Raw genomic sequence first — 21318 nt, 5'->3', positions numbered from 1 at the left:
TGCGGAGACTCGGGTCCCACATTCACCATTGCGGAGACTCGGGTTCCCCGTGCACCACTGCGCAGACTCGGGTCCCGCGTTCACCATTGCACAGACTCGGGTCCCGCGTTCACCACTGCGCAGACTCGGGTCCCACCTTCACCATTGCGGAGACTCGGGTTCCCCGTGCACCACTGCGCAGACTCGGGTCCCGCGTTCACCACTGCGCAGACTCGGGTCCCGCGTTCACCATTGCACAGACTCGGGTCCCACATTCACCACTGCGGAGACTCGGGTTCCCCGTGCACCACTGCGCAGACTCGGGTCCCACATTCACCACTGCGCAGACTCGGGTCCCGCGTTCACCATTGCACAGACTCGGGTCCAGCGTTCACCACTGCGCAGACTCGGGTCCCACATTCACCATTGCGGAGACTCAGGTTCCCCGTGCACCACTGCGCAGACTCGGGTCCCGCGTTCACCACTGCGCAGACTCGGGTTCCCCGTGCACCACTGCGCAGACTCGGGTCCCACATTCACCACTGCGCAGACTCGGGTCCCGCGTTCACCATTGCACAGACTCGGGTCCAGCGTTCACCACTGCGCAGACTCGGGTCCCACATTCACCATTGCGGAGACTCGGGTTCCCCGTGCACCACTGCGCAGACTCGGGTCCCGCGTTCACCACTGCGCAGACTCGGGTCCCGCGTTCACCACTGCGCAGACTCGGGTCCCACATTCACCATTGCGGAGACTCGGATCCCACATTCACCACTGCGCAGACTCGGGTCCCGCGTTCACCACTGCGCAGACTCGGGTCCCACGTTCACCACTGCGCAGACTCGGGTCCCACGTTCACCACTGCACAGACTTGGGTCCCACATTCACCACTGCGCAGACTCGGGTCCAGCGCTCACCACTGCACAGACTTGGGTCCCACACTCACCACTGCGCAGACGTCCAGCACTCACCACTGCACAGACTTGGGTCCCACGTTCACCACTGCGCAGACGTCCAGCACTCACCACTGCGCAGACGTCCAGCACTCACCACTGCGCAGACGTCCAGCACTCACCACTGCACAGACTCGGGTCCCACGTTCACCACTGCGCAGACGTCCAGCACTCACCACTGCGCAGACGTCCAGCACCACTGCGCAGACGTCCAGCACTCACCACTGCACAGACTCGGGTCCCACATTCACCACTGCGCAGACTCGGGTCCAGCGTTCACCACTGCACAGACTCGGGTCCCACATTCACCACTGCGCAGACTCGGGTCCCGCGTTCACCACTGCGCAGACTCGGGTCCCGCGTTCACCACTGCGCAGACTCGGGTCCCGCGTTCACCACTGCGCAGACTCGGGTCCCGCGTTCACCACTGCGCAGACTCGGGTCCTGCGTTCACTACTGCGCAGGTCCAGCGCTCACCACTGCGCAGACTCGGGTCCCACATTCACCATTGCGGAGACTCGGGTTCCCCGTGCACCACTGCGCAGACTCGGGTCCCGCGTTCACCACTGTGCAGACTCGGGTCCCGCGTTCACCACTGTGCAGACTCGGGTCCCGCGTTCACCACTGCGCAGACTCGGGTCCCGCGTTCACCACTGCGCAGACTCGGGTCCCACGTTCACCACTGCCCAGGTCCAGCGCTCACCACTGCACAGACTCGGGTCCAGCGTTCACCACTGCGCAGACTCGGGTCCCACATTCACCATTGCGGAGACTCGGGTTCCCCGTGCACCACTGCGCAGACTCGGGTCCCACATTCACCACTGCACAGACTCGGGTCCCGCGTTCACCATTGCACAGACTCGGGTTCCCCGTGCACCACTGCGCAGACTCGGGTCCCGCGTTCACCACTGCGCAGACTCGGGTCCCTCGTTCACCACTGCGCAGACTCGGGTCCCGCGTTCACCATTGCACAGACTCGGGTTCCCCGTGCACCACTGCGCAGACTCGGGTCCCGCGTTCACCACTGCGCAGACTCGGGTCCCTCGTTCACCACTGCGCAGACTCGGGTCCCGCGTTCACCACTGCGCAGACTCGGGTCCCACGTTCACCACTGCCCAGGTCCAGCGCTCACCACTGCACAGACTCGGGTCCAGCGTTCACCACTGCGCAGACTCGGGTCCCACATTCACCATTGCGGAGACTCGGGTTCCCCGTGCACCACTGCGCAGACTCGGGTCCCGCGTTCACCACTGCGCAGACTCGGGTCCCACATTCACCATTGCGGAGACTCGGATCCCACATTCACCCCTGCGCAGACTCGGGTCCCGCGTTCACCACTGCGCAGACTCGGGTCCCGCGTTCACCACTGCGCAGACTCGGGTCCCACGTTCACCACTGCCCAGGTCCCAGCGCTCACCACTGCACAGACTCGGGTCCAGCGTTCACCACTGCGCAGACTCGGGTCCCACATTCACCATTGCGGAGACTCGGGTCCCGCGTTCACCACTGCACAGACTCGGGTCCCGCGTTCACCACTGCACAGACTCGGGTCCCGCGTTCACTACTGCGCAGACTCGGGTCCCACTTTCACCACTGCACAGACTCGGGTCCCGCATTCACCACTGCGCAGACTCGGGTCCCGCGTTCACCACTGCGCAGACTCGGGTCCCGCGTTCACCACTGCGCAGACTCGGGTCCCACGTTCACCACTGCGCAGACTCGGTTCCCACGTTCACCACTGCGCAGACTCGGGTCCAGCGTTCACTACTATGCAGACTCAGGTCCCACGTTCACCACTGCGCAGGTCCAGCGCACACCACTGCACAGACTCGGGTCCCACATTCACCACTGCGCAGACTCGGGTCCCACTTTCACCACTGCACAGACTCGGGTCCCGCATTCACCACTGCGCAGACTCGGGTCCCGCGTTCACCACTGCGCAGACTCGGGTCCCGCGTTCACCACTGCGCAGACTCGGGTCCCGCATTCACCACTGCGCAGACTCGGTTCCCACGTTCACCACTGCACAGACTCGGGTCCCGCATTCACCACTGCGCAGACTCGGTTCCCACGTTCACCACTGCGCAGACTCGGGTCCCGCATTCACCACTGCGCAGACTCGGTTCCCATGTTCACCACTGCGCAGACTCGGGTCCCGCATTCACCACTGCGCAGACTCGGTTCCCACATTCACCACTGCGCAGACTCGGGTCCCACTTTCACCACTGCACAGACTCGGGTCCCGCATTCACCACTGCGCAGACTCGGGTCCCGCGTTCACCACTGCGCAGACTCGGGTCCCGCGTTCACCACTGCGCAGACTCGGGTCCCGCATTCACCACTGCGCAGACTCGGTTCCCACGTTCACCACTGCGCAGACTCGGGTCCAGCGTTCACTACTATGCAGACTCAGGTCCCACGTTCACCACTGCGCAGGTCCAGCGCACACCACTGCACAGACTCGGGTCCCACATTCACCACTGCGCAGACTCAGGTCCCACGTTCACTACTGCGCAGGTCCAGCGCTCACCACTGCACAGACTCGGGTCCCGCATTCACCACTGCGCAGACTCGGGTCCCGCATTCACCACTGCGCAGACTCGGTTCCCACGTTCACCACTGCGCAGACTCGGGTCCAGCGTTCACTACTATGCAGACTCAGGTCCCACGTTCACCACTGCGCAGGTCCAGCGCACACCACTGCACAGACTCGGGTCCCGCGTTCACCACTGCGCAGACTCGGGTCCCGCGTTCACCACTGCGCAGACTCGGGTCCCGCGTTCACCACTGCGCAGACTCGGGTCCCACGTTCACCACTGCCCAGGTCCCAGCGCTCACCACTGCACAGACTCGGGTCCAGCGTTCACCACTGCGCAGACTCGGGTCCCACATTCACCATTGCGGAGACTCGGGTCCCGCGTTCACCACTGCACAGACTCGGGTCCCGCGTTCACCACTGCACAGACTCGGGTCCCGCGTTCACTACTGCGCAGACTCGGGTCCCACTTTCACCACTGCACAGACTCGGGTCCCGCATTCACCACTGCGCAGACTCGGGTCCCGCGTTCACCACTGCGCAGACTCGGGTCCCGCGTTCACCACTGCGCAGACTCGGGTCCCACGTTCACCACTGCGCAGACTCGGTTCCCACGTTCACCACTGCGCAGACTCGGGTCCAGCGTTCACTACTATGCAGACTCAGGTCCCACGTTCACCACTGCGCAGGTCCAGCGCACACCACTGCACAGACTCGGGTCCCACATTCACCACTGCGCAGACTCGGGTCCCACTTTCACCACTGCACAGACTCGGGTCCCGCATTCACCACTGCGCAGACTCGGGTCCCGCGTTCACCACTGCGCAGACTCGGGTCCCGCGTTCACCACTGCGCAGACTCGGGTCCCGCATTCACCACTGCGCAGACTCGGTTCCCACGTTCACCACTGCACAGACTCGGGTCCCGCATTCACCACTGCGCAGACTCGGTTCCCACGTTCACCACTGCGCAGACTCGGGTCCCGCATTCACCACTGCGCAGACTCGGTTCCCACGTTCACCACTGCGCAGACTCGGGTCCCGCATTCACCACTGCGCAGACTCGGTTCCCACATTCACCACTGCGCAGACTCGGGTCCCACTTTCACCACTGCACAGACTCGGGTCCCGCATTCACCACTGCGCAGACTCGGGTCCCGCGTTCACCACTGCGCAGACTCGGGTCCCGCGTTCACCACTGCGCAGACTCGGGTCCCGCATTCACCACTGCGCAGACTCGGTTCCCACGTTCACCACTGCGCAGACTCGGGTCCAGCGTTCACTACTATGCAGACTCAGGTCCCACGTTCACCACTGCGCAGGTCCAGCGCACACCACTGCACAGACTCGGGTCCCACATTCACCACTGCGCAGACTCAGGTCCCACGTTCACTACTGCGCAGGTCCAGCGCTCACCACTGCACAGACTCGGGTCCCGCATTCACCACTGCGCAGACTCGGGTCCCGCATTCACCACTGCGCAGACTCGGTTCCCACGTTCACCACTGCGCAGACTCGGGTCCAGCGTTCACTACTATGCAGACTCAGGTCCCACGTTCACCACTGCGCAGGTCCAGCGCACACCACTGCACAGACTCGGGTCCCGCATTCACCACTGCGCAGACTCGGGTCCCGCGTTCACCACTGCGCAGACTCGGGTCCCGCGTTCACCACTGCGCAGACTCGGGTCCCGCATTCACCACTGCGCAGACTCGGTTCCCACGTTCACCACTGCGCAGACTCGGGTCCAGCGTTCACTACTATGCAGACTCAGGTCCCACGTTCACCACTGCGCAGGTCCAGCGCACACCACTGCACAGACTCGGGTCCAGCGCTCACCACTGCGCAGGTCCAGTGCTCACCACTGCACAGACTCGGGTCCCACGTTCACCACTGCGCAGACTCGGGTCCCACGTTCACCACTGCGCAGGTCCAGCGCACACCACTGCACAGACTCGGGTCCAGCGTTCACCACTGCGCAGACTCGGGTCCCACGTTCACTACTGCGCAGACTCGGGTCCCATGTTTACCACTGCGCAGACTCGGGTCCAGCGTTCACTTATGCGCAGACTCGGGTACCATGTTCACCACTGCGCAGACTTGGGTCCGCGTTCACCACTGCACAGACTCGGGTCCCGCGTTCACCACTGCGCAGACTTGGGTCCCGCGTTCACCACTGCGCAGACTCGGGTCCAGCGTTCACTACTGTGCAGACTCGGGTCCCACGTTCACTGCTGCGCAGACTCGGGTCCCATGTTCATCACTGCGCAGACTTGGGTCCCGCGTCCACCACTGCGCAGACTCGGCAGGGTTCCAGACTAACTTTTTGCCTAGGAGGTAGTTTAGGTGCACCAGCAAAAAATTTTGGTGCACCCAAATTTTTCCTCGGCTCGCGACGCCTTCAACGGCACAATTTCAAGGTCACCTTTTTATCACGCCCCATATACATTCATATATATATTATGTAAATGATTTTAAACAAGAATAAGTTGTAGGTAAATAATTTATTTTATTTTATTTGAAGCACAATTATACTGTATATAAAAATTAAAATCTTAAAAAAAAAATTAACAATGTTTTATAAAAAGTCCCTGGCTAATCAGAAGGTAGTAAAGGAGAAAAAAAATTAATTGTTCTCTATGGTAATTTCAGATAATGCAAATCGGCCAAAAGTAATGTTTGACACAATTGATTCTATTTTAAACCCCTCAAGGAATGTTATGAGAGATGAGTTTTTATTATTGGGGTGGTGATGGCGCAGTGGATAAGACACACGCCTTTGGTGTGAGAGACCCGGGTTCGAATCCACTGTGAGACACCAATGTGTCCCTGAGCAAGACACTTAACCCCTAGTTGCTCCAGAGGCGTGCGACCTCTGACATGTATAGCAATTGTAAGTCGCTTTGGATAAAAGCGTCAGCTAAATGTAAATGTAAATGTATTTTTTACTCAAAAAATTGAGAAGATCAGAAGTGCAATTGTACCTTTACATTCTCGTTCATCAATTAATCCTGCGCTGTGTAACTTTTTCACTGACTCTGAACCAGTTTCATCAGCACAGCTGGCAGATATTGTCTTGAAAATGAAAGGAGGTAGCTGCAGACTGGATATTCTCCCTACTCATCTTTTTAAAGATGTTTTTCTTACTGTGAGTTCTAGCCTAACAGCTATAATTAACAGCTCCTTGATGAGTGGAGTAGTACCAAATAGTTTCAAACATGCAATTCTTCATCCCTTGTTAAAAAAACCTAATTTGGAAAAAAACCTAATGCAGTATTTAACAACTATAGACCAATTTCTAAACTGCCTTTCATCTCCAAGATTCTAGAGAAAGTGGTCTATTCACAGCTATATTCTCATTTGATTACTTTTAATATTTTAGACACATTCCAGTCGGGCTTTAGGCCCTGTCATAGCACAGAATCTGCATTGCTCAAGGTCATTAATGATATATTATTATCGTTGGACTTAGGATCACATGTTGTTCTAGTTTTATTAGATCTAATCGCTGCCTTCGATACGATTGACCATGAGATTCTTCTCAACCATCTGGAGTGTTGGATTGGTGTCCAGGGTACAGCCCTTCAGTGGTTTGCCTCATATTTAAAAGACAGGACAGTTGCTGTGAATCTGGGAGACTTCTCTTCCACATTGGCCCCTTTAGTTTGTGGTGTTCCTCAGGGGTCCATTTTGGGACCGTTGCTGTTCTCTCTGTATATGCTTCCTCTAAGCTCTATTTTTCGGAAGTATGGTATTGCATACCACTGTTTTGCCGACAATCTCCAGTTTTATCTTCCTGTGAGCTTAGATAAAACCTGCTCGCTGGACAGAGTACAGGAATGTTACAGCGACATTAAACTTTCTCCAATTAAATGAGAGTAAAACTGAGGTTTTGATTGTAGGTTCTCCCATCTCACCTACCTTTCCTGATCATTTAGGTTCCTTGTCCATAAAGATTGAAGATTATGTAAAGAGTTTAGGGGTAATTATGGACTCATCACTAAATTTTAAGAAACAGATTGGTGCCGTTGTTAAAGGTAGCTTTTTTAACCTGAGATCAATTGCTGAAGTAAAGCATTTTCTTTCCAAAAGGATTTGGAAATCGTGGTTCACTCTTTTATCTCATCAAAAATTGATTATTGTAATTCTCTATATATTGGTCTCCCCCAGACTTTGCTAGTCTGCCTACAGTTAGTGCAAAATGCAGCAGCAAGGCTTTTAACGTGGGTGAGAAAGAGAGACCATATTACCCCTGTACTGCAATCCTTACATTGGCTTCCTGTTAATTTCAGGATTGATTTTAAAGTTCTCTTGTTTGTCTACAAGGCATTTGATCATGTGCTAATATCAGGACGTGCCGTCTGTAAGCTGACGGTACAACCACCTGCCTGAGAATATTCCAATCAGTCTCTTCACTGAAATGTCCTTGCCACTCTCGTATAAGCAGACCCTGATCTTACACATACCTCACTTTCTCGTTTTTCGCAGTGTCTGAACTTTCCACAGCCAGAAAACACTTTCGCAACGACGGATCAGCACTCTGCGCTGCACTGACCTCATCACGTGACATGGGCAAATTCAGCACTTCAGCATCAAACAATTTATCTTTCAACTGGTCATCATAAATAACCTTTGTGATATTTTCAGATTGAAATTTACCTTCCTCAAAGACAGACGACATGAATGAATCAGACAACCCAATATCTGTTCCTATTCTGCGTTTTTTGCGCTCGGGTAACCACGCTTGCAGGAAACCTGTCAGGATATTTGTGTGCTACATCATCCACAGGGATAAAACAGTCTGGCTGATCAGGGATTTCTAGTAACGGAAATACCTTGCCTCCAGCCAAATCATTTCCCAGGATAAAAGTAACACCTGCAATGCAGAACGACATTCACAAAACCAGTGATTAACTCACACTGTAACTGTATACGATGCAATGAGACTTTCACAGTACCCATTTCAATTCTCTGAATCAATACATGAGATCCACAAGATGTCTGTTCAGTGGTAAAACATCAGAGACGACAAAGGATAGAGCAGCTCCAGTGTCACGCAGAATGTTTACTTCTTGCTGACTATCACGATCGCCATTTAAAGAGATAAACCCTTTCATTAAGAACGGCATGAATTTCATATCTATCTCTTCACCATTAGTGTCATTACTCAAACGCGCGTTCATATTATTCACCAACCCAACCGACTTCGGTTGACCTGGCGTTTGCTTTCTTTTTAATGTCATGCAGTCAGAAATAACGTGCCCTCGCTTATGGCAATAGAAACATTCTCTTATTTCTTGCATTGGAGGTGAACTCTGTTTAACTCGGAAATTTGAACTCGGACCAGAAAAAGAGCCTGCCGTTTTCTCTGAACGGACCGAACTAAACACATTCTTGTGCGTCAACACAAATTCATCAGCAAGAATTGCAGCTTGTGATGAAGATGCAACCTTCTGTTCGTTCAAATATGTCGTGTCACTATTGTCCTGTGCGTTGGGTTTCCAGCACCAAGTCCAAGCCTATTAATTTATAACCCCAATGTAATATTTAATTTAGCATTTTAATCAACAGTACATTTTTTGTTAACCTTTTACCATATGTCTTGGAGTATCGCAATAATATAGTTTTGTGAGTTCAGAATCTTGACATAAGGGTATCATTACAACCCTTCTACAGAGTGAAGCAGTGCAGCAGTTAATGAGATAATTAAATGATTAATCAAGTGATGATTGAGCATTTGTGATGACACCTGCTGTTCACAACCAAAATCACACTCTCAAAAAAAAAAAAAAAAAAAAACATTAAAAAAAACAAACGTGAGCTGCATGGCAGCACAGGGTGTGAAACGTTTACCATTAATGGAAAAAACTGTCAGAGACCATCAACTGAAATAACATGTTTAGACTGAAAAAAAGAGGAGAGACGAGCAGAAACAAGAACTACAAGTGACTTCAACCACAGCTTTAGATGAAATCAACTAAAGATAAGAGAAGACATTAAATCTCTGAAGATCTCAGCAGAGGAGGATTACACAACTCCACAAACAGCATTACAAGCTTCACTTATCACTAACCAGACTGACTTTATTTCTGTCAGACGTCTACAGAAGTTTTTATTGAGAATTAACAGAGGTTTAGATGTTGATTTATTGTTTAATTACTTAATTTAACTTACCCTGAGTGGGGAAACTCTGAAATTTTTGGTTTCAGAATGGCAGAATTTAGTTCAATCAACTTTGAGTAAATTGACTCTGAGTTAAAGGTGCTCTAAGCGATGTCACGCATTTTTTAGGCCAATTTTTTTTTTGTCACATCCAGCAAACATCTCCTCACTCTCCGCTAGCTGCCTGTCCCCTGACTATGAAAAGCCATGATCAATGGAGCTCTGAAATCATGATTCACCATGGCAACAGCACCCGATAAAAAGACTTCTGCATACTTCTGAGTCTATACATAAGTATAATTCTTAATCACTGTTATATTATCAGGTGAAAACTGACAGAATGGTAAGTTATTGAACTAATACTCATTTTCATGGTATCCCACGAGCAAAAAAAAAAAAAAAAAAATAAGAAAAAAAAATAAAAGAATGTGGCAGCAAATAAAAATGAGGTATAAAAACATAATTCAATCAGTTAAATCTTTAAGCATAAAAGGTTAATGGGTGTAGGCTACATGACTTTACAAGCATTTGACATTAAATATCATTGAGTGTCTATTTCTGTATCCACATAGTCGAATGCTCTTTTCACATAATTAAATGTTCTCTAATCCAACCTGTAACATTTCCTAATTAGGCTGATGAAATTAACATTTGACTTCTACTCAGCCAACAGCAAGAAGGACCTGCACCCCCACTGATAGATGAAGAGGAGATTCACACAATACCAAGTGTTGGAAGAATATCAAAATCCAACAGCAAAAAGGATAAATGCTTTTGAATTTGTATAGGAAATAAAGATGACCAAATAAATTGTGAATAATTTTTGTGTGTTTAACACACTGTAAAACCCAACAAGTTCAACTCGCTCATTTATTTTGAGGACACTGATTACCTCAATTTAATTGATTTGATAAAAAACAATAGTTATGAGTACTCTGAACTTATTTTAATCGAGTCCACTAAAACAAGGATATTTCTTAATTTTAAATGAACTCAGAGTGCTTGTTAGCTCACAATATCACACTCAAAGTCAAATCCAATAAGTTAAGATAACTCTTTTTATCTTACACAGATTACCTTAATTTGTTTAATTTTAGAAACCAATAGTTATGAGAACTCTGAAATGATATAAGTTGAGTCAGCATTACCAGCTTCACTTATTACTAACCAGATTTATTTTATTTCTGTCATACGTCTATAGAAGTTCTTATTGAGAAATAACAGAGGTTTAGATATTGATGACTTATTGAGTTTCATTTTAAGACACCATGATGGTGACCAGTGTTTGCTTTAGATGGCCTCTTGACCTTGACTTTATAACACCAGTTTTTCTCTGGCTGCTATAACTGTGTGTTTATAAAATGCTTTTGTTGTGGTACATAAGAAAATATGAGCAGTTGCAGATGGTTGTGATTTGATGATGAAGATCATAATAGATCTCTGATTCTTTAGTGTAAGATCAATTGTTAAAACCATCAGATTTTAAAAAACTGTATTGTAACATGCTGACACACACAGACATCAAGAATCAGCATATGAACCTCAACAATGGTGACAGTTAACAAAATATTCAGATAAACCTCTGAACATCACAAAACAAGCAACTAAAGTCATAACAAAAACAGCAAACAAAAGCAAATAGGAAGAATAAAATAAAATATACAATTATTTATTCATGCCGCAATGCATGCTGGGAGCCATGGATACATTTTGTACTATGCTGGTACCCAGCATGCATTGCAGCATGAATATTTTTTTTTGTTGTGATTCATATGCTGATTCTTGATGTCTGTGTGAGTCTTAGTAATGTCATAAATGAATCAGGTCACTAAATGATGATTGTCATCACCAATCTTTAACCATTTTCCCCAGGTCGTATATTTTCTTGTAGTGATGGCAGTCTGACACTGAAGTTTTGAAGCGTTCGTCATGCCATTAATTACAATTCCATTTGAACCATTGCTCTGAAGGTTGCTTTGGTATGGAAAAATCCTGTGACATATGACATCCAAAGCAGCAACAATTCTCTGAATGAATCATCTGAGTGGTCCGCACACGCGATCAGTGCTGCCACTGCAACTGACACCGCCTCGTTTCCAGTCTGAATTGTAGCGCTCAAAGCATGAAAACTTTAATGCACAACATTGCGTTTGGTTCGTAGTAGCCTCTACAGCAGGGATGGGCAAACTCGGTCCTGGAGGGCCACAGCTCTGCAGAGTTTAGCTCCAACCCTGAAGACAATGATTAGCTGGTTCAGGTGTGTTTGATTAGAGTACAATGGAGGATCAATGGAGAAACATTGAATCAATGTTACAATCCTAATGCCTGCACTCTCAGAAAATGAAACACAACAATTACAACTGACTTAAAGCCGCACAGCCTGAAATCAACTGCAAATAAAAGAAGACAATAAATCTCTTTTTTTGGAGAATTAACAGAGGTTTAGTAGTTGATATTTTAAAATGTTTGATCACTATTGTTGTGATCAGTGTTTGCTTTAGTTGGATAGTTTGACTTCTCTTGGCTTTTATGTGTGTTTCAGGTCTTTGCAGTCGTGTTTAAAATAAAAGCCGGGCTTTTATTTTCCCAAATTGCCGAATTGCACCGGCTTGTATTTGAGACAGGCCTTTATATGAGACAGGCCTTTAATTTAGTGTTGAGATGTTGTTCATTGAGTGTAGGCCTAGAGATAACGATCCAAATAGCATAGGCTGATAGACGGAAAGCATGACAGTAGGAGGTTACCAAATCTGTGTTTGTGTTTAACAAATCATTTAATGTCAGCATTAGCCTACTATATTTCCGTATGTCTAAAGGGGGTCGCACACCAGACGAGAAGCGCAGCGCCACGTCTTTAAAATCCGAACACATTATTCTCTATGAGTGTACATTGTCTCAAATCGTCGTCAATGTACATACTGACTCCACCCTGTGCTGCAAAATACATTCAGTTATCATCATCACCGCAATCCTCAACTACAAGTTGGCGAATTCCTCCTCCTCGTCGCTCTCCTCCACTTCTCCCTCTCCGGCCTCCGCTAACTCTGCCTCCGCTAACTCTGCCTCCGCTAACTCTGCCTCCGCTAACTCTGCCTCCGCTAACTCTGCCTGCCTTGCTTGCGCTAACAGCTCCGCCCAGATGCGCAGGGCTCTCTTGCGTGCGCAATCTGCTCCATAGAACCGGCTTAAACAGACGATCTGACGGGTTTTAGAAGATTAAATACAACCCGGAACTAAAAAACAGACCAGGCCTCTATTTGAGACTGGCCTTTATTTATCCAAACCTGTAGCCACACCAGGCGTGTAAAAGAGACAGGCGTCTATTTGGGACTCGGCTATTATTTGAAGTTTTACGGTAATTAGAAATAGAATAGATTATTAATTTTCCACCTCAACTAAAGTAGTTATTGCTTTCTTGCAACAAATCACATGTTCAGAATTTTGATTCTTAAATACATAGAAAATATGACACAGACATCAAGAATCAGCATACGAATCTCAAAAATGGTGACATGCAGCATGGTGGTTTTATACTATGGTGGCTCCCAGCATGCACTGCAGCATGAAGCATGTCACCATTGTTGAGTTTCATATGCTGAATCTTGATGTCTGCATGTGTATCCAACAAACATTATTCCTTTAATGTATTTTAAAATGTCAGAATGTCTGATCTGTGGCAAGAAAACTATTGTTTGTGAATAGAACTTATTAATAACAAATTACCTCTTTTGGTCAGTGTTAAGATTAGTGAATTATGATGCTGAAAACTATTGCACCTGATAATCTCTGTTTCTTTCTTTCTTTGCAATAAATTATGTGTTTCAGGACACATTGTTGCAAACATCACAAACTCACGTAAAAGTCAAGAGTCAAACTACCCAACTAAAGGAAACACTGATCAACATAATGGTGACCAAATGTTTTCAATAAAACATCAATATCTAAACCTCAGTTAATTGTCAAAAAGACCTTCTGCTGAGATCTTGAGAGATTTATTGTCGTCTTTTATTTCTAGTTGATTTCAGGCTGTGTGGCTTTAAGTCAGTTATAGTTGTTGTGTTACATTTTCTGAGAGTGCAAACATGATTTTGAGCCAACATCACATTGTAACATTGATTCAATGCCATTACCATTGATTATTGGATGAAATCTTAAAAAAATTCTACATTAATTGTGGGAGAAAAAGTGATTTTGAGTAAAAAATGTACATATTAACATTGAATTATCATCATTTCGATGGTTGCTATCTATCTGGATCCCTAATCAAACACACCTGAAACCAGCTAATCAGTGTCTTCAGAGAAAGCTACAGGCAGGAGAGTTTATCAGGGTTGGAGCTAAACTCTGCAGAGCTGTGGCCCTCCAGGACCGAGTTTGCCCATCGCTGCTCAGTGACAAGCATTAGTTTGTTCATATAGATTTATTTTCATTACAATGGAAGTATTAGGAAGAGAGGTCGTTCTGACATGTGGGAAAACTTTATTCTGATTGCTCCTGATAAGGTATGTGCGCTGGCTGTTAAATGTTATTATTAAATATTAGGCTAAAAGTAGAGTTATAGAACTGTAACTATCAGTAGCCTATAGTGATAGCTGTCTCAAGTCTGTATAAAAACATTAGCCTACTTTATAATTATAGGCCTATATGATTAGTGTAGCCATTAGACTCTCTGAAGACTCTAAATGCTTTTTTATTTACAAATAACAATAAAAATATCTCTGAAGGATAGGTGCTTGGTGTGTTCTGCTGAACTGAAGTACCGTGGAAATATTTCATCCATGAATAGGCACTTCACCGCAAAGCATAGAGCTGCTGTGTCCACTATCTATAGCCAGGATAATTTAGATGCAACCTTGGCTCTTCACCAGGTGAGGTCGCTGTTACTGACGCTTCGAGTAATGAACACATTTTCAAAACTATTCTTCTGTGGTTCTAGTGGTTCAGTGCTTCACCAAAGCTTCATTTGCCCATCACTATTTTCTTGGTTTTTATGTCATAATAAATGTGTTTTATTATCACTCAGTTACAGCAGCCGGGAAAACTTATATGCAAAAGTCAAGAGTCAAGAGCAACACTGATCACCATCATGGTGTCTTCAAATGAAACTCAATAAAACATCAACTTCTAAACCTCGGTTAATTCTCAATCAGAACTTCTGTAGACGTCTAACAGAAATAAAGTCAGTCTGGTTAGTAATAAGTGAAGCTGGTAATGCTGTTTGTGGAGTTGTTTAATCCTCCTCTGCTGAGATCTTCACAGATTTAATGTCTTCTTTTCTCTTCGGTTGATTTCATCTTAGGCTGTGACTGAAGTCAGTTGTAGTTCTTGTGTTTCTCTTTCCTTCAGTGATTCTGCTTGGTAACAGCAGGGCTGCGTTCAGCCCCGACAAAACGTTGCACAACGTTTTTTAAACAGAAACGGTGATGCGTTGAACACACTGTTCTGATGACGCAAGAGTTGCAACTATGGCAGCTGAGAAGGCCATTCTTTGTGTTCTTTGTGAAGAATTTTCGGAGCCTGATGAAGTCGGTATAAATATGTGTTTAATACTACAAAATATGCCCGATGTTACAGTTACTGCACTTGCCGCCCAGAACAAAAGAGAACATCCCAATCGAGTGAAGGGATTGCTGAAACTGAAATGGAAGCACATGCACATCTTACCTAATTCAGACTAAAACACATCTATTTAGCCTCACATACTGACTTTATTTGTAGTTCATACTGTTTTAATACCCTGTATTTTCTTTCTCATTTTTAGGAAAAGCACTTAATTACCATTGTTTATTTCTATAAATGTCATACACTTGCAATGAAGCTAAAAATATAAGCAACTACATCATTATGTTGATAACCTATATTTTTACAATAAAACAAACATGTCTTCTAATATCCTCAGTTGTTGCGTATACCGAGCTGCATCGAACACATTTGTAAATTACTTTCCTTGAACCCATTGTGCGAGTTCACTTTAATACCGCTTGCTTTATATACATGTTGCTGCTGATTGGACTGCAGTTCTGACACACCCACCAAACAAGAGAAAACGCATCTCAAACATAGACAGTAAAAGAAATGGACACAGCGACCCCATTGGATTCAACGGAGACAAAGTGAAGCCAATTAGAAACTCTTACTTCCTGATGGCTGAGCGTACTGCGCAGACTCAAACTGAGCTCGACGACGTAGATGTGACGTGAGCAAACCGTCTGTCTTCTAGTGGCTGTGCCAAGATCAATCTGAATCATTCCCTTCCGAATCTCACAGAGACGGAGAGTGTGAGTAGGAGCTGTCCATGATCTTGGAGCAGGAGAAACTTTTTGTAGGTGTTCTGATTAATTACTTTGTCATTTTGCCTCGACGTCCTCCCGATTGCCCGCAAGCTTCTCCTCCTGTCCATACGGTAATTTCCTACTGTGCGACAGAGAGTCGCGTGGCTGTGACGCAATCGTTAGCCTACTTTTACAAAAACTGCTTCTACAGGGCCATAACGTAAGCTACAAGGTAATGGAGCCTTTTATACATTTTCATATTTCTTTAGAAATAAATAATGGACAAATGGAGTCTTTAAACGCCTCAGATGTGAAGTTATTCGCTGTCAAAGTGACGCCAAAATGAATGGGAGTCAATGGGATGCTAACTGCAGGTGGGGTTCCGCTAGCCAATGGCGGCGCCCGGGGGTACCTTCAAAATAATACAAATCCCTGCCCCCCTGATCTCAAACCCTGTTGCACACCGGTGCACGCCGTTTCCAGGAAACATGACGTTCAACCCGGAAACCGTAGCAAAACGTTGCGCACCGTTTTGAACTTGAACATGCCCCAGGTGAGCGTCACTAAATCAGCACTTAATTAATCACTTAATTATACAATTATTATCCAATTATCATGCTGGGAACTAAAAATGTTCTATAACTCATTCTGTTTGAGTTCTGTTTCAATCATTGTGTCCACATAACTTTCTGTAATATTTGAGTGCAATTACCTCATTTTTATTTAGTACATATAAAAATCACATCTTTCAAAGATGAATCTCAGCAGTTGCTTCACTATTGCGAAAGACCCATCTACAAACATCATTTTGGATCATCCTGGACATCTCTGATTCTCTGATCTCATCCTGTGTATATTTATCGTATATATTTTAATCTACAACATGAAATACAGCAATATTTCTGTAACCAGTTATTCTGAATGATATTGAAATCATATAGTGCATTAAAACATTTTGAACTCCTGCTTAACTCAGACACACACAGACATCAACAATCAGCACATGAATCTCAACAATGGTGACAATCAAAAGTTTAATGTCACAATGCATGCTGGGTTCCAGGATAGTATAAAACTCCCAGCATGCACTGCTGCATGAATAATAATAATAATAATAATAATAATAATAATAATAATATATATATATTGCCACCATTGTTGAGATTCATGTGCTATTTTTTGATATTTCTGTTTTTCTACAAGACAGCATAGCTCTGTTTCTTTGGTTGTGCATGATGTGTTAAAAAAATCATCTTTGTAACTCATTGCTGTAGTTTCACAGTGGTGGTAATGTAACAATTTTGATACAGGATTAAACTGTGAATGAGGTTAGTGATTCAACAGGCTTTTCAATTAAACATCTCAATAACAACTTCTGTAGATGTATGACAGAAATAAAGTCATACTGTTAATAATAAGTGTAATAATGTGTAATGGCTGGAAGTCAGTTGTAGTTCTCGTGTTTCTCTATTTCATGTTCTTGTGTTCCTCTTTCCTTCAGTGATTCTGCTTGTTAACAGCAGCTGTCTCAATGTTACTTTTTACTCTTTGTAGTGTGGATTTTCCTGTGGGGTTGAAAGGGTTAACAGTTTAAGATAAAAAGACTCCCACTGAATGTATTTTAACAGTAATAAACTGTAACTGCCAATCCACTCAATCTGAACGGCACACACACACCTGGACACAGTATGAATGACCACGGGACTTCACTTCAGCAGCAAAATGGACATGCAGTTGACATATCACACAAGGACAATGATAACACCACTCCGCCATAACAACCTCTGCTCACGGACACAATCTCATATGAGCTCACCACAGACAGACATATTAGACTTCCTGGAAAACAGCCAGGGAAGCCAGGACAGCATATTACAGCCTCTGATAACACCAGAGCAACAGCCCCTTTCACCAGACACTTTTTCCCTCTCTCCAGCATCGCCACTACTGTGCTTCTCACAGAAAATGGAAGAACTGGTGTATGCTGGAATCAAACTATCCCACTCTTTTTCCGTAAGCCCCCAGATACCAACCAAAAAACGACAGGCACCTCAACCACCAAAGCCTGCGGGCCCAGCTCGCCCTCCCCCTCCTGTGAGAGCTCTTCGGCCTCTGCCACAACGCCAGGGCCCACACCCTCCTCCATCTGCTCGAGGTGAACCAAAAACAACTGATACCAGCTCTCAGTGATATGTGTCGGGTCCCCGCTATGATAACAGTAACTTTCTCAAATGTTTACAAAACAAGCGGGAACCCAGTGTGCCTGTATCTTTCTGTATTGCTGTTCTATTACAAGATAGAAAGTCTAAGGCCTTCAATAGCCGTACAGCAAACCCAACTAATCTGGTGCCTATTACACGTCAAACTAATATTGCTGTGGGGAAAAGTAAGACTGTTAAGTTAGCACTTTTAAACATTCGGTCACTTAAAAATAAATCACTTCTAGTCAACGACTTAATAACCACAAACAACCTGGATTTTATGCTTCTAAATGAAACCTGGCTAGAAGACAGCTGCAGTGCAACAGTCCTCAATGAAGCAGCCCCTCCGAACTTTACTTTTATGAGTGTCTGCAGAGCTGTTAAGAGAGGTGGGGGTCTAGCTGCGCTTTTTAAAGATATCTATCAATGTAAGCAAATATCATTTGGGAATTACCTGTCTTTCGAATATCTGTGTATTGTGTTAAAAGGTGCTCCACGCATTTTACTTATTATTTACAGGCCTCCAAAATACTCTCCAGCCTTTGCTGAGGACTTTACAGAACTGTTATCAACAATTACCTCAGAGTTTGACTGTTTTGCCATTGCTGGAGATTTTAACATTCACATAGATATTGCAGAAAACAATATGGCAAAAGAAATCAAAACTGTTTTAAAAACTTTTGATCTGACTCAGCATGTACACAGTAAATTCCCTAGTGTTAAATTAACACTGCTCAGAGCACATATGGTCCCACTCTACATGGTGTTAAAGTAACACTGAAGCAGTGTTAAAGTTAATGAGACAATTAAGTGATCAATTGAGTGATGATTGAGCATTAGTGATGAACACCTGTTGTTGTTAACAAGCAGAATCACTGAAGGAAAGAGAAACAGTAGAACTACACTCAAGATTGTTGAAGTTAATGAGATAATTAAGTGATTAATTGAGTGATGATTGAGCATTATTGAAGACACCTGATGATAACAAGCAGAATCACTGAAGGAGAAAATCACAAATTGTAAGCCACCGTTATGGTGATGGGTGTTTGCTTTAGTTGGGCTCTTATACAGGACTAAAACAAAGTTGTTTTCAATCAGTTGAACAAATTTTTATGCTCGAATGGATACTTTGACAATTTTCAATCTGGTTTCTGCCCGCATCACAGCACAGAGACAGCGCTCATAAAGATAATAAACGATATTCGCTTAAATAGTGATTCAGGCAAATTATCAGTGCTGGTACTACTCGACCTCAGTGCTGCATTTGACACTGTTGATCATAACATACTTCTTGACAGGCTGGGAAACTGGGTGGGGCTTTCTGGGATAGTCCTAAAATGGTTCAGGTCATACTTAGATGGAGACCATAAGTCTGAGTGGACATCCATGACATGCGGAGTCCCTCAAGGCTCAATTCTTGCGCCACTCCTGTTCAACCTGTATATGCTCCCAATGAGCCAAATAATGAGAAAGCACCAAATTGCTTACCACAGCTATGCAGACGACACACAGCTCTACTTAGCCCTATCGCCTAACGATTACAGCCCCATTGACTCCCTGTGCCAATGCATTGATGAAGTCAACAGTTGGATGTGTCAAAACTTTCTTCAGTTAAACAAAGACAAAACTGAAGTCATTGCGTTTGGAAACAAAGATGAAGTTCTCAAGGTGAACGCATACCTTCACTCTAGGGGTCAAACAACTAAAAATCAAGTCAGGAACCTTGGTGTGACACTAGAGTCAGACCTTAGTTTCAGTAGTCATGTCAAAGCAATAACTAAATCAGCATACTATCATCTGAAAAATATTGCAAGAATTAGATGCTTTGTTTCCAGACAAGACTTAGAGAAACTTGTGCATGCTTTCATCACCAGCAGGGTGGATTATTGTAATGGACTCCTCACTGGCCTTCCCAAAAAGACCGTAAGACAGTTGCAGCTCATACAGAACGCTGCCGCCAGGATTCTGAGCAGAACCAGAAAATATGAACATATCACACCAGTCCTCAGGTCTTTACACTGGCTCCCAGTTAGATTTAGGATTGATTTTAAAGTATTATTACTGGTATATAAATCGTTAAATGGCCTAGGACCTCAATACATTGCAGATATGCTCAGATTGCTCACTGAATATAAACCCAACAGATCACTCAGATCATTAGGATCATATCAGCTAGAAATACCAAGGGTTCACTCTAAGCATGGCGAGTCCGCTTTTAGCTATTATGCTGGAACCAGCTTCCAGAGGAGATCAGACGTGCTCCTACAGTCACATTCACATCCAGACTCAAAACACATCTGTTTAGCTGTGCATTTACTGAATGAGCACTGTGCCAATGTTCGTCCGACTGTACTGTACTGTACTGTATTTTATTTTTTATTTTTCTAAACTGTTTTTATTTATTCTTATCTCTTTTTATTATTTTAATTTCTTCTATGTAAAGCACTTTGAATTGTCATTGTGTATGAAATGTGCTATATAAATAAACTTGCCTTGTCTTGCCTTGCCTTGCCTAGATCAGAAATTTGAATATGAATACAGAGGGTTCAAGATCTCAAGCAAATGGAACTCTAATCAACATTATGGTGACTTCAAAACAATTACAGTGGTAAGAATACTTTTATTGCAGTGGCATGGTTAAAGACAACTATATAATGTAAATTCACAGCAAAACAAGAGCAGTAAATTACTGTGATGTCAGCATCATTCTGCTGTTGTTGCAGTCATTTGTAAGAAAATGAACCAGCGTTGATGTCACAGTAAATTTCTATCACAGTAAATTACTCTTTAGAACGATTTCTTTTTTTTTTTTTTTACAATGTTCTTAGCTTGAATTTCGTTGTATGAAGCTGAAGTTCAGGACCGTGAACAGCGACAGTCTGCTCGCATCCTCGCGCAAGCACTCAAAGCCTAGTGATGGTTCTGTTGTTTCCTCAGACATCAGTATGCGTATAAGCTAAACATCTTCACACGCTCACCAGGGTATGAGCATGTCCTGTTGAGACTGACTGTGTGCGTGCAGCTGGACTTCAGGAGATTTTATTGGTCGCCAGACATGACAGATTCAGCTTCGAAACCTCCCTCGCACGATTTGCGCATAACAGGAAGACTCTAGTTTGATCTCTACCACATCTCAACGAATTTACCTGCATCAAATGAAAACGGTACACTATGTTCTTCAGCAGAAACGCGTCTGACAGAATACCTGGATATTAC

General features: G+C 45.4%; 1 protein-coding gene across 1 annotated transcript in view; it reads left to right on the top strand.

Moving 5' to 3' along the window:
- Window positions 1-20897: 20897 nt before the first annotated feature.
- Window positions 20898-21318, top strand: part of kcnk15 (potassium channel, subfamily K, member 15) — a 6045-nt gene continuing 5624 nt past the window's right edge. The window contains exon 1 of the mRNA XM_079850098.1: window positions 20898-21318. This exon is cut by the window's right edge and continues 376 nt beyond it. The gene's annotated coding sequence lies outside the window, so the exon portion shown is untranslated.

The sequence above is a fragment of the Squalius cephalus genome (genome assembly GCF_949319135.1).
Source record: "Squalius cephalus genome assembly, chromosome: 18".
In the NCBI taxonomy this organism is placed as follows: Eukaryota; Metazoa; Chordata; class Actinopteri; order Cypriniformes; family Leuciscidae; genus Squalius; species Squalius cephalus.
This window is presented reverse-complemented; position numbering and strand designations above follow the sequence as displayed.